A 6,658-nucleotide genomic window follows, 5' to 3' on the forward strand; every position below is an offset into this window, starting at 1 on the left:
AAATTGCATTCGTCCTACCCCTCAGTCTAGTGTCTATATAATAAAGCTATGTCTTGCACCGCTATGGGCAGAGGCCAGCTGATTTGCTACTGTTTGGAAGGTGGAGGAGTGATGTGCAAGGAAGCTAAACTCTGTCCCTCACTCCCATATTGCCTGTTATAATTGTTCCAAAAGTCAGGGAGAAGGGGGAGGGGAACTTCCCCCTCTCCTTGCCCCCTTTTTCTGATGGGGTGCAAACTTGAGGATACCATAAATGAATGCAACCGCTTATGGCTGCTATTGCATACAAAGGAAACAAATAGAGAGAGAGAGCGAGGGATGTGGTTTATCTTTCTCTTAGGTGTTCATAGCAGGGGATACGAACGGTTTTGGATTTTTGCGGCTGAGCGAGCTAGCAATCAGTGCTGCCTTAGTGTTCGGTTGGGACTCTTATTCAATCGGCAAGAAAGCGAGCCCCAGCCAATTATTGGAGCGCATCCTATGAATGGCTCCTGGGATTTTCGTAAATGGTCTTTTGTCTCGCAAATGAGTGCACTGGTATTAAAGGGGCACTCAAGTGCTTTTTGGAGAAGTTTGTTTTTGAAAGCATATTGTTTGTTGGGCTTCAGTCAATGAAAATGACCAGTCATAGACGGCAAGACGCCGAAATAAACTCGCAGCAAAAGAAATACGCAGGCACTATTTCCTCTTGGGGAGTCCATCCTGTGTCCCCACCACCGCCATAAAATTCAACCAATAAAAATTGTCAATTTCGTGGAGATTCCGAAAGTTACTAATATTGCTCTTTTTAGACACATGCACATTATCTTTTGACAACCACGTCAAATCGTAGGGTGTAGGTGACGTAATGCAGCTATTATTGATTGAAAACGAGCGAACTATGTTTTCTCCTTGCCTTGTTACGCGGGAGTGATGTGCCCGCGCGGCGACGCGGCCACGCGGCTGCGTCGCTCCGTCGTCTGCCGGGTTTCTTCCCTATGCTCCCACTTCATCCCGTTCTCGAAGCAAGGTTCGCGAGGACGCGAATGGTTACGTTGCACCGGGCAAGAAAACGACCGCCGAGGACCTCCTCCACATTCCTCGTTTCCGTGCGGACACCTTCGAGGCGTTCGCCAGCGGTGACCGTAGTCTGCTGTACCGACGCTTCTGCTTCCCGTCGCCGACGGGACCGAGCGAGGGACCCGCGAAAAAGTCCTGGTAAGTGTTTGGTGATTTTTGTGAGTTACAACGTCGCATCGTGCAGCAGTCTGCGTGACATACGTATTCGAAGGGTGTTTTGTAAAAGAGAACCGTGTTTTTCTATCCGCGTAAATAAGCTACGCATCGTAGAAAGCTGAATATCGCTGAGACACTAGTGATGGCGACAGAATGCGAAAGTTTGCGAGCATGACGTTACCTGAATCAAAAGTATACTAATACTTTATTTTTACTCAGTGTGGGAGGATTACCCACGCGTACAGGGTCACAAAAGGCTATGCTGCCCATACCGGAATGGAGCCGATGTCCACCTAAGCCTAAGAACTCCACGATTTTTATTTTTATTTTTTCTTCTAGGACCTAGGTTTTCTCCCTTTTACCACAGACTCGGGTAATTTTGAACATGATCAGCATCTACCAGCTCGCCTGCACACTCATTGTTGTCGTTTCTGCGGTGCAGTTTATTTGCTTGGATCAGAATGGCACGGCTGTTTTCTCAAACAGCTGCCACATCTCGTAAGCAATCCCGGCCTGCCGGTTCGAGCTTCATAACTGAGAACACGCTTCGTTCGAGAGCTTAGAGCCTGTATGCGCAGCCAAAGCGCGGCGAAACGAGCGAATGTGCCTGTGCCTGTGCTTGTCGTGCGAGTTCCCAGGAGTGGCTCGCGCATTGAACGGCCAGTGCGCGAGCCACACGGGACGAGCGCAGCGCTCGTTAACGTCCTCGTCTGTTTTTGCTGTTCCCTACGATGAATTCCCACCAAATTGCCCGACTCTCCATTCTTCTAAGTGTTAGAAACCAGGCATTGTGAAAAACATTGTAGTATAAACGTGCTATTTGCAGGTCCTAGTCTCAGCAGCTGGACTGCTGCATCCTGCAAGGCAGAAAGGATCCTGAGGGACTGCACTGTCGAGATGAATCTCCCTGGTCGTGGAGGAGCCAGTACCGTTGGATACTTTCGACTCTGCCGTCCCCTACTGCAGCAGCGAGGTGCCATACAACTGCATATTTCCTGCTCCCAGCAGCACGCCAGACTCTGAGGCGACATACTCTCCATCCAACCCTGCCAAAGGTTTCGAGAGGTAAGCTATGCGTATGTGCGCCTAGAACTTAGAAGTTTGTCTGATCTTTGCACGCCTTGTGCATTTGTTTACCCTCCCTCCGCATGCGTCCACATGCTTGTGCCCGCTTTAATTTTGCCCAGTGACAGTGCTTGCTTGCTTGCTTCGTCATCGTGTGTTCCTCATGCCTTTTATGCTATCCGTTGCTTGTGTGCCCCTCCTTGTGTTCCGATGCGCCACAGACGAGTATTGAAATACATGCTTTCCGCATATTTTTTTATGTCCCTCGCACGTAATACTGCATTGACTTTTCTTTTCATGTGCTGCCACAGACATCCTGAAGAGGCTACACCTTGGCAAAGCAGCTCTCCTGTTGGTCTTTAATAAATGGGGCTTTCATCGAGGAGGTAGACTGGAACTGTATAAACCAAACCCAGGCAACTGTGCATGACAGCACAAACATTTAGCACAAGTTCGATGCCATTCAGACTTACAGAGCTAAACATATTTTCCAGTCTACACTACGGTTTCCCCTCCCATCTGCAACATTGTCTCCTCTCGATAATTCAGTGGTTCATGCCTTGCTAACCTTTGAGGAAACAAATGAAAATAGTTTTAGCCAAAGCCGAATGATTATGCAGAGGTGTGTTCGGAGAGTAGAACTTTTGCCAAGCACCAAGAAGCATGCTGGAAGTGCATTTACGCACGGCATCTGCAAGAGTAACTGTTGCAGATGCCAAGACATGCGCACTCAGCATTTGCCTATGTCCCCACCATTCTCTTTTGTGCCTTGGCAAAAAGGTTTGATTTCAACCACTGAAAGGAATGTCAGTAATTCATTTACTGGGTAACTCGTATGTGCCTTGAAGGAGCAAAAACAAACCTTGTTCCTAAACAGCGTAGTGTATGAGCCTTCCCAGCCAATGTGGCTCTGCGAACCTCACAACAGACTAGTATCGAAAAGTGTGAACTCGGAGTTTATGTTTTAATAAACAGTACCACATGACTTGCGGCGAGCTGCTCTGTCGGTTATGTTGTCAGTAAAACACCCGGATTCAAAGGGTTGCGTTGTTCTGCTCTTAGGGGCTACATAGTGCTGTGATCTCTACTACCCAACCTTGGTGTCACACCACTTCTGCAAAACGTCACTGTAAAATTGCCAGTAATTGCCGCCTATACAATTGCTCATGTTGTTGTGGATGCTCCACACTTGCGCACAATGCAGCAAGTACCCTTTTTTTCTCGTTGCTACATATCAATCGCAGCGAATAACGAAACAATTAGGATTTTTTCTGACACGGGGACGAGCAAAAACACCATAACGGTGAAGTCAAGTGAATGCAGATCGAATGCCGTGCCAGCTTACCGCGTGCATTGGTTTGCAACCTTGAGAACAGCCACTGAGACTAGTACTTTGTTTCTATAACACCCTTGTTTCCACGGCCAATTTTCACACAGCAACATAGCAAAGGGCGAAAGTTTGTGCTTGAACGTTCTCATACAGCTAGCTTCGTCATGTATTGTGTTAGCCCAATTGGAACTATCGATTGGCGAAGCAAGTGCTATAAAATGAGTGCTAGTCTCAGTGGATGTTTTCGAGGCGGCAAACAAATGCACGCAGCGAGCTGGCACGGCATTCGGTGTATGTCGCTCTACGTTCACTTCAGTTCGCCGTTGGAATGTTCTCGCTCAAAACCCGTGCCAGCAAAATAAATTGTTTCATTATTTGCTGTGTCAGATTTGTAGCAACAAGAAGAAAAGGGCACTTAGTACTTCGTTCACAAGTGTGGAGCAATCCACGACGACATAATGGCAATGTGGAGATGATAGCAGACGACAGATTCACAACCCGGTGAAACCAAAACTACTTATTGACAGTCTCCTGCTCCCAGAGTGCACCTGAACCGCTAGGGGCACTGCTATTTTACTTATTGCCCATTGGCTCCAATAGCTCATAGCGTTTGCTGCAGTCAGTTGTAAGGTGAAACGGAGTATGGAAATATTTGCACAGAAGTGCCACAAAGATGGCAGCCAACAAAACCCCGAGTGTTCTTGGTGAGAAGTTATGCAAATCGATTACAACTTTGAAGTGGGCAATAGTAAGTTGTCACTTGGTTCTCACGGCTAACAATACATTTGTGTGAAGACCGACCGTTGGACGATGCAATGTTTACTTTTGTGGTGAGAAAAACATGGTTCTATACCCAGTATAAGAAAAACACTTTTATTCAGTCGCACAATCAGGGCACAGGAGCCCGGCAAATGTGTCGCTGGCGGTCAGTCCCCCATTGTTTTCACAATGCAGGAGGCAAGTGGTCGCCTGTTGCTCTGCCCCAGTTGCAGTCACAACCATAGCATCCACTGCCTATAGGCAGCGTACCAGAAGCACCTGAAACAATATCCATTGACTGAATGTAAGAAAAAAACACCACTTTAATTAACCACATAAACTGAAGCAATGACCACACTGATCAGATCAGATTATAAGAAGCAATACTCTATACTCTCAAGTGTACACGTCTTGTGTTCGTTTCCCTGGGAAATTAATAATATATTATGCTGCTTTTATGTTCCCTTTCGCTGTGCATGTGATGCATCTGCCAACGAACAGCTAGTCTTCACAACAAACTATAAACACTGCAGAGAAGTGAGCTTGTACTGTATGCCAAGCACAGCACAAATGTCGAGACAACCTTGCTCCGGAAATATGATCCACCATGAGCTCTGTAAGAAAGCGTAATCTGGTAAGGACGGCAAGAAGGCGATACCAGATTTTTTGCGAAAGAAGCTTCTGTAAAGGGAACAATTCAACCAATTTCGTGAAGTGATCAGTCACGACAGGAAGATACTGATTACTGTACGGATTATGAGGAAATAATCCCATTACAAGTCGCAGGAAACAATCTGCCAAGGAGAGTGGTTTACGATTGGTTGCATAAATCCTGGTAGGAGACCTTCGTGTGGCTTTGACTTCTGACATCCTGGGCAAGTGTGGGCATACTTCGTATATCCTGAATGATTCCTGATCAAGTCTCGACATGACGTAACTTATTGCAAGTAATACTGCTGCTGCTGTGGCCTGATGAGGCTGAATCATGGAAGTGACTGATGAACGGCGTTCGAAGTTTCACAATCCTGAAAGGTGAGCCATGGGCGGCATCGTCTGCTTGAAAAATGTAGCTGAGAAGAAGTCCATTCTCTCTCAGCAAATATGAGTCGTACCAATCGTTGCTCTAGGTGCGGCCTACCCTTTGTTCTGCAAGCTTCTCGCACACCTGTAGACGGAGCTCCCCAACATCAGTCGGCCACAATGCCAGTTATTCGCACCAATGCATCTTCGTCCTGAGTGGGAAGGACCTGCAAAGGACCATACGAGATTACGTCTGCCGCAACAAAACTCCCTTCTTTTATGTAGTGGCTTAGTGGTATGCCTGCAATGTCGGAGCTCATTGTGCAAGACATCCGACTGGATTCCGCAAATCATTCGGCCAGGAGAACACTTGATTGGTCTGGATTTGAAAGTATGTGCCATTGAAATACATGTTAAATTTTTTTAGGGCAAAAATAATGGCGAGACACTTTTTTTCCATTGCATAATAGTAGTGTTTGGCCGCTGTCGGCATGCGGCTGGTGAAGGTAACTGGCCAAAGAACACCGTTGTGTTCCTGAAGCAGGACAGCACCAAGGCCAGAGTCGCTGGCAGCAGTTTGATCAACGAACGGGTTAAAAAGACCCGGAAACTAACGAAGCAAAGTCAATGATTCCCCTCGAGAGCCGAGGGAAAGCGTCTTGTTGCTTTTGTCTCCAATGCCAATCTTCTCTTTTGCACAAAAGCAAATACAAAGGTTTAGTTATCTTGGAGCTGTGTGGGACGAGTTGGCAATAACATTCAATCAATTCTAGAAAGCATTGCAAGCTCTTGACGTCTTGCGGCTGCGGGCAATCGGTTATCGCGCGTATCTTGTCCCGATTGGAGTGAAAAACTCGAGTTAACAGCAAAGCCAAGAAGGTTCATTTTCTTTTCAGGGTGAACTGTCAAGTTGGCATATTGCATTTGCTTGCGGGCAATCCTAAAATGTTCGCGGTATTTCTTGAAAGATTGGGGAAAATGACGCCCTTCATGTACGCCATCACAAACTTGCTCTTTGCATCATCGACACCAATGTCCATTCAATGTTGAAAGGTATCCGGCAAATTTGAAAGGCTCGAACACTCCCCTGTGACAGGTGAAAGCGGTTGTCGAAACCTCCTCTGGGTCTATCTCGATTATCCTAGACTGCAGTCAAGCATTGTGAACATTTTTGTGTTGTCGATCGCGTACATGATTGAGTCGATCAAGGGAAACTGGTATGAATCTCTCGCCGTTACAGCGTTGGGGCTGCGACGGGAGAAGCCCAAC

At 46.9% G+C, this 6,658-nt stretch overlaps 1 long non-coding RNA gene across 1 annotated transcript; it reads left to right on the forward strand.

Annotated features, from left to right (window-relative positions):
• The first annotated feature begins 922 nt into the window (after positions 1 to 922).
• Positions 923 to 2,874, forward strand: LOC115311519. Its single transcript, XR_003917060.4, has 3 exons — positions 923 to 1,197; positions 2,042 to 2,280; positions 2,592 to 2,874. It is a non-coding gene; the product is annotated as an uncharacterized LOC115311519 (long non-coding RNA).
• The last annotated feature ends 3,784 nt before the right edge of the window (positions 2,875 to 6,658 follow it).

Source organism: Ixodes scapularis, unplaced genomic scaffold (genome assembly GCF_016920785.2).
Source record: "Ixodes scapularis isolate PalLabHiFi unplaced genomic scaffold, ASM1692078v2 PGA_scaffold2__306_contigs__length_199485367, whole genome shotgun sequence".
NCBI lineage: Eukaryota > Metazoa > Arthropoda > Arachnida > Ixodida > Ixodidae > Ixodes > Ixodes scapularis.